The sequence below is a fragment of the Somniosus microcephalus genome, chromosome 4 (genome assembly GCF_052327205.1).
Source record: "Somniosus microcephalus isolate GS21.2 chromosome 4, FLI_Smic_1.0, whole genome shotgun sequence".
In the NCBI taxonomy this organism is placed as follows: domain Eukaryota; kingdom Metazoa; phylum Chordata; class Chondrichthyes; order Squaliformes; family Somniosidae; genus Somniosus; species Somniosus microcephalus.
In genome coordinates, this window is record NC_140990.1 from 69,247,395 (window position 1) to 69,254,823 (window position 7,429).

The 7,429-nt window shown below is 49.2% G+C and overlaps 1 pseudogene; it reads right to left on the reverse strand.

Moving 5' to 3' along the window:
- Positions 1–2,121: 2,121 nt before the first annotated feature.
- Positions 2,122–5,012, reverse strand: LOC147119150 (uncharacterized; annotated as a pseudogene).
- Positions 5,013–7,429: the final 2,417 nt, after the last annotated feature.

Consider the following 7,429-nt stretch of genomic DNA (forward strand, 5'->3'; position numbering starts at 1 on the left):
TGCTTTTGTGACTGGAAGCCTGTGTCCAGTGGGGTACCTCAGGGATCGGTGCTGGGTCCCTTGTTGTTTGTGATCTACATAAATGATTTGGATGAGAATGTTAAAGGTATGATCAGTAAGTTCGCAGATGACACGAAAATTGGTGGGGTGGTAAATTGCGAGGAGGAAAGCCTCAGGCTACAGGACGATATAAACGGGTTGGTCAGATGGGCGGAAAAGTGGCAAATGGAATTTAACCCTGAAAAGTGCGAGGTGATGCATTTTGGACGGACAAATAAGGCAAGGGAATACACAATGAGTGGTAGGACCCTAGGAAGTACAGAGGGTCAGAGGGACCTTGGTGTACATGTACATAGATCCCTGAAGGCAGCGGAACAGGTAGATAAGGTGGTTAAAAAGGCATATGGGATACTTGCCTTCATTAGCCGAGGCATAGAATATAAGAGCAGGGAGGTTATGATGGAGCTGTACAAAACGCTGGTGAGGCCACAGCTGGAGTACTGTGTGCAGTTCTGGTCGCCTCACTATAGGAAGGATGTGATTGCTTTGGAGAGGGTGCAGAGAAGATTCACCAGGATGTTACCTGGGATGGAGCGCCTCAGCTATGAAGAAAGACTAAACAGGCTGGGGTTGTTTTCCTTGGAGCAAAGAAGGCTGAGGGGGGACCTGATTGAGGTGTACAAAATGATGAGGGGCATAGATAGGGTAGATAAAGAGGAACTTTTCCCCTTAGTAGGGGGGTCAATAACAAGGGGGCATAGATTCAGGGTAAGGGGCAGGCGATTTAGAGGGGATTTGAGGAGGAACTTTTTCACCCAGAGGGTGGTTGGAATGTGGAACTCAATGCCTAAAAGGGTGGTAGAGGCAGGAACCCTCACAACATTCAAGAAGCATTTGGATGAGCACTTGAAATGCCATTGCATACAAGGCTATGGACCAAATGCTGGAAAATGGGATTAGACTGGACAGGGATGGATGGGCGGCGCAGACACGATGGGCCGAAGGGCCTCTTTCTGTGCTGTAAAATTCTATGACTCTATGAGTACTCCAAGTGTGGTCTAGCCAAGGTTCGATACAGGTTTAGCATAACTTCCCTACTTTTCAATTCTAGCCCTCTAGAAATAAACCTTAGTGCTTAGTTTGCTTTTTTTTATGGTCTTGCAAACCTGTGTCGCAACTTTTAGTAATTTGTGTATTTGTACTCCGAGATCCCTTTGTTCTTCTACCCCACCTAGACTCGCAACCTCCAAGTGATAAGTGACCTCCCCATTCTTCCTACCAAAATGTAATACCTCACATTAATCTGTTGAGCCTTGGTCACTCTGCAAAAACTCTGAAATGTTTAATAATGAAATCAGAGAGTCAAAAAGCTCAGGTGAGGCAGTTTAAAAAGACAGTCCCTGACCAGAGATTGCTGGATGCTGACACTCAGTGCTCATGAGGATAGAATGTCCCATTCCCCAGGCACGGACATCCAGCACCTCGATCACAGCAAAAATTCACAAAACAACGGTAATATAACTTGGAGCAGAGACGGTTAAGTGGAGCTGTGATTGACGTGCTCACAATTATGAGGGGTTTTGATCGAGCAAACAAGGAGAAGTTGTTGTCACTGGCAGGAGGGTCAGTAACAAGAGGACACAGATTTCAGATCATTGGTAAAAGAATCTAGAGAGGAAATGAGGAGACTTTTTTTACACAGCGAATTGTGATGATCTGGAATGCACTGCCTGAATGGGAGGTGGAAGCAGATTCAATAGTAACTGTCAAAAGGGAATTGGATATATACTAAAAGCAGAAATTTGCAGGGCTGTGGGGAAAGAGCAGGGCAGTGGGACTAATTGCATCGCTCTTTCAGAGAGCCGGCACCAGCACGATGGGCCGAAAGGCATCCTCCTGTGCTCTGTGATTCTATAACATCAGCTTCTCTCTGCTCACTGGTACTGAGAGAACAGGGAATAATCTTTAAATCCAGCCCAGTTATTGGGGGCTCTTAACATTAACAAGCCCCAGTTGCCTGAATTAACATGGTTCAGTCCTGGATGTGATTAAAGGCATCGGAAACAGTGGAATCGACCCACCGCAGTCACACTGTGGACACTCTGGTGTGTCAGCGAGTGGGATACACCAGGGAATCCCTTTCCACACACTGAGGTTGACTCTAATGATCGGGAGTCCCAGGGTTTCGGATACCTGATAATCAAGCTCACAAGAACACAAATTGTCTCTCCAGACTTTATTAAGAGCGCTGCCTAACACAGATCGGGTGATAATTCCCTCAATCTGGAGAATAGAAGTACAGTGGCTTCGCGCGCAATCTTCTCGTGTCTGTTCCAACTGACAACGGCTTAAGTGGCCTGTTCTTATACACAAGCTCGGTTACTGCTCAGGAAATGGGATTGTTTGGACCCGTCTGTTGACCGCCTCCTGAACTCCTGCTAATTCAGGAATTTAGTCCATCTGTGACCAGACTATAACCACAAGCCCGTCTGGTTATCACACCTATACGGTCCGTGAGGCTATTATTAGATTCACACCCAGACATTGTGCCTTCACTTGTCTGACACTTCATCCCATAACACGGGTACAGGGGCTCAGTAATGTTTCATTCATCAGAAAAAGACAAAGTACAACAACATACTGGTCAGCTTAACAGAATCTCATCATATTTACGTGGCTATAAATATAAAAGTCACTAATAAATCCAGGAGGGAATTCAGTTGAAACTTTTTTACCCAGAGAATGGTGAGAATGGGGAACTCGCTACCACAAGGAGTAGTTGAGGTGAACAGCACAGATGGATTTATGGGGAAGCCACACAAGGGAGAAAGGAATGGGAGGAGATGTTGATCGGGTTAATTGAAGTAGGCGGGGTGTGGGGCATAAACACTGGCATGGGCCAGTTGGGCCGAATGGCCTGTTTCTGTGCTGTACATTCTATGTAACACCATGAACTGTCAAAAGAAGGGAATCATCAGCACAACAGTCTTAAAGATTAAACAGCAGTCCAAGAATTTATAAAACATTCATCCATTCCATGTTCATGTAACCCCAGCTGCCTGCGGGGCTCTGCGCTACAGAACAATGTGAATTCGCTGGTGTCTCAATAGGTGCGATGACCGAGTGAATCCTTTGCCACACACTGAGCAGGTGAACAGTCTCTTTCCTTCTCTCTCCAGCTGGTGTCTCTTCAGGCCCTTTGAACATATAAATGTCTTACCAGTCAGAACTTTTAAATGGTTTCTCATCAGTGTGAACTTGCTGGTGTGTCAGCAGGTGGGATGACTGAGTGAATCCCTTCCCACACACGGAGCAGGTGAACGGCCTCTCCCCAGTGTGAACTCGCTGGTGTCCATTCAAAATCCCAGTGCTTTTAAAGCTCATCCCACAGACAGAACATGTAAACGGTCACTCATCGGTGTGAACTCGCTGGTGTCGCTTCAGATCCCCAGCGGTTTTAAAGCTCTTCCCACAGTCAGAACATTTAAATGGTCTCTCATCAGTGTGATATCCCTGGTGTCTCAACAGGTTGGATGACAGAGTGAATCCCTTCCCACACACGGAGCAAGTGAATGGCCTCTCCCCTGTGTGAACTCGCTGGTGTCCGTTCAGATTGCTGGAGCTTTTAAAACTCATCCCACAGACAGAACATGTAAATGGTCTCTGACCGGTGTGAACTCGCTGGTGTACCTTCAGATCCTCAGAGGTTTTAAAGCTCTTCCCACAGGCAGAACAGTGAAACGGTCTCTCATCAGTGTGATATCCCTGGTGTCTCAACAGGTGGGATAACCGAGTGAATCTCTTCCCACACACGGAGCAGGTGAACGGTCTCTCCCCAGTGTGAACTCGCTGGTGTGTCAGTAGGTGGGCTTGCTGAGTGAATCCCTTCCCACACACAGAGCAGGTGAACGGTCTCTCCCCAGTGTGAACTCGCTGGTGTGTCAGTAGGTGGGATGGCTGAGTGAATCCCTTCCCACACACGGAGCAGGTGAACGGTCTCTCCCCGGTGTGAACTAGCTGGTGTGTCAGAAGATGCGAAGACCAATTGAATCTCTTCCCACACACGGAGCAGGTGAATGGCCTCTTTCCAGCTCTCTCCAGCTGGTGTCCCTTCAGCTCCTGGGACATTTGAAAGCTTTTCCCACAGTCGGAATGTTTCACCGGGAGAGCAGTGTGAACTCGCTGGTGTGCCAGCAGATTCGAGGACCGAGTGAATCTCTTCCCACACACGGAGCAGGTGAACAGAATCTCTCCTGCTCTCTCCAGCTGGTGACTCTTCAGGTCCTGGGACCTTTTAAATCTCTTCCCACAGTCAGAACATTTAATCGGTCTCTCATCACTGTGAACAAGCTGGTGTCTCAGGAGGGTGGCAGAATGAGAGAATCGTTTCAAAAACACGGAGCAGGTCAATGGTCTCTCATCAGTGTGGACAAGCTGGTGTCTCAGCAGCACAGAGGGTGCAATTAATCCCTTCCCACACACGGAGCGGGTTAAAGGTCTCTCCCTAGTGTGAACTTGCTGGTGTATCATCGGAGCAGATGACTGAGTGAATCCCTTCCCACACATGGGGCCCGGGTTTCCCCCACTGTGTGGCCACTGATGTTGCTTCAGGTACTTGTAGATTTTGAAGCTCTTTCAGGACATTTAAAAGTTCTCTCCCCAGTGTGAACTCACGGGGGTGCCAGCAGATTCAAGGAGCGACTGAATCAGGTCCTGAGGAATCACATAACTCTGTCAGAATTTGAGGTGATGTTTGGTTTGAGCTTCCTGTCTGTAAATGCTCCACTTCTAAAACCCTGTAAAAGGAGAGTAGAAAGGGTAAGGGGGGGGGAGCATGAATTTTTTTTGGCTTATTTTGCCTCAAAGAACAAACAGGGTAGAGCTGGTCCCACTGGTGTCCAGCCGTGCCCACAATAACCAGCGGGCCAGAAACAGCCCAATCCACCTCACTGACTTGGCCCTGAAGTCAAATCAAGTTTCAAAGTCAAAAATGACATCCTTTGTGACTGTGACAAAGGTAAACTATCCCTCCTCGTCCTTCTTGACTTGTCTGCAGCCTTTGACACGGTGAACCACTCCATCCTTCTCCAACGCCTCTCCACCGTCGTCCAGCTGGGCGGGATTGCACTCGCCTGGTTCCATTCTTATCTATCTAATTGTAGCCACAGAATCACCTGCAACGGCTTCTCTTCCCGCTCCCGCATCGTTACCTCTGGTGTCCCCCAAGGATCTATCCTTGGGCCCCGCCTATTTCTCATCTAAATGCTGCCCCTTGGTGACATCATCTGAAAACACAGCGTCAGTTTCCACATGTACGCTGACGACACCCAGCTCTATCTCACTACCACTTCTCTCGACCCCTCCATGATCTCTAATCCGGTTCTGGGTGAGCAGAAATTTTCTCCAATTAAATATTGGGAAGATTGAAGCAATTGTTTTCAGTCCCTGCCACAAACTCTGTTCCCTAGCCACTGAGTCCATCCCTCTCCCTAACATCTCTCTGAGGCTGAACCACACTGTTCACAACCTCGGTGTCAGATCTTACCCTGAAATGAGCTTCCGAACACATATCCGCAGCATAACAAAGACCGCCTATTTCCACCTCGGTAACATCGCCCGTCTCCGCCCCTGCCTCAGCTCATCCGCTGCTGAAACCCTCATCCGGCCCTTTGTTAGCTCTAGACTCGACTATTCCAACGCACTCCTGGCTGGCCTCCCACATTCCACCCTATGTAAACTTGAGGTGATCCAAAACTACCCATGTCGTAACTCAACGCCAAGTCCCGTTCACCCATCACCCCTGTGCTCTCTGACCTACACTGGCTCCCGGTTAAACAATGCTTCGATTTCAAAATTCTCATCCTTGTTTTCAAATCCCTCCATGGCCTCGCCCCTCCCTATCTTAGTTATTCCCTTCAGCCTCACAACCACCCGCCCCCCGCGATACAATCACAGAAAAATTACGGCACAGAAGGAGGCCATTCGGCCCATCTTGTCCGTGCCGGCCGATTAAGTGCTATCCACACTAATCCCACTTTCCAGCACTTGGTCCGTAGCCTTGTACGTTACGGCACTTCAAGTGCATATCCAAGTACTTTTAAAATGTGATGAGAGTTTCTGCCTCTACCACCCTGTCAGGCAGTGAGTTCCAGACCCCCACCACCCACTGGGTGAAAACATTTCTCCTCAACTCCCCTCTAAAGCTCTGACAAATTACTTGAAATCTGTGCCCCCTGGTTGTGGACCCCTCTGCCAAGGGAAATAGGTCCTTCCAATCTAGGCCCCTCAGAATTTTATACACGTCAATCAGGTCTCCCCTCAGCCTCCTCGGTTCCAAAGAAAACAACCTCCTCCCCTCCGAGACATCTGCGTTCCTCCAATTCTGCCCTCTTGAGCATCCCTGATTATAATCGCTCAACCATCAGTGGCCGTGTCTTCTGTTGCCTCGGCGCTAAGCTCTGGAATTCACTCTCTGAACCTCTCCGCCTCTCTTTCATAGAAAATAGGAGCAAGAGTCGGCCATTCGGCCCCTCGAGCCTGCTCCGCCATTCAATGAGATCATGGCTGATCATCCAAATTCAGTACCCTGTCCCTGCCTTCTCCCCATATCCCTTTAGCCTTAAGAAATATATCTAACTCCTTCTTGAATATATTTAATGAATTGGCCTCAACTGCCTTCTGTGGTAGAGAATTCCACAGGTTCACCACTCTCTGGGTGAAGAAATTCCTCCTCATCTCTGTCCTAAATGGCTTACCCCTTATCCTAAAACTGTGATCCCTGGTTCTGGACTCCCCGACAATCAGGAACATCCTTCCTGCATCTAGTCTGTCCAGTCCTGTCAGAAATTTATAAGTTTCAATGAGATCCCCTCTCATTCTTCTAAACTCCAGCGAATATAAGCCCAATCGACCCAACCTCTCCTCATATGTCATTCCTGCCAAGACGCTCCTTAAAACCCACCTCTGTGACCAAGCTTTTGACCATCTGCCCTAATTTCTCCTGATGTGGCTCGGGGTCACATTTTTCAATGTCTTACAATACTCCTGTGCAGCACCTTCGGACGTTTTACTACGTTAAAGGCGCTATAGAAATACAAGTTGTTGTTGTTCCCATTGTTGGAGGTGAGCTCTGAACAGGCCCCGCCCCCTCCCCCTACTCCGCATGCTCCGCTCCAAGGTGAGCGCGGGCTCTGAACAGGCCCCGCCTCCTCCCCTACTCCGCATGCACCGCTCCAAGGTGAGCGCGGGCTCTGAACAGGCCCCGCGCCCTCCCCCTACTCCGCATGCTCCGTTCCAAGGTGAGCGCGGGCTCTGAACAGGCCCCGCCCCCTCCCCTACTCCGCATGCTCCGCTCCAAGGAGAGCGTGGGCTCTGAACAGGCCCCGCCCCTCCCCCTACTCCGCATGCGCCGCTCCAAGGTGAGCGCGGG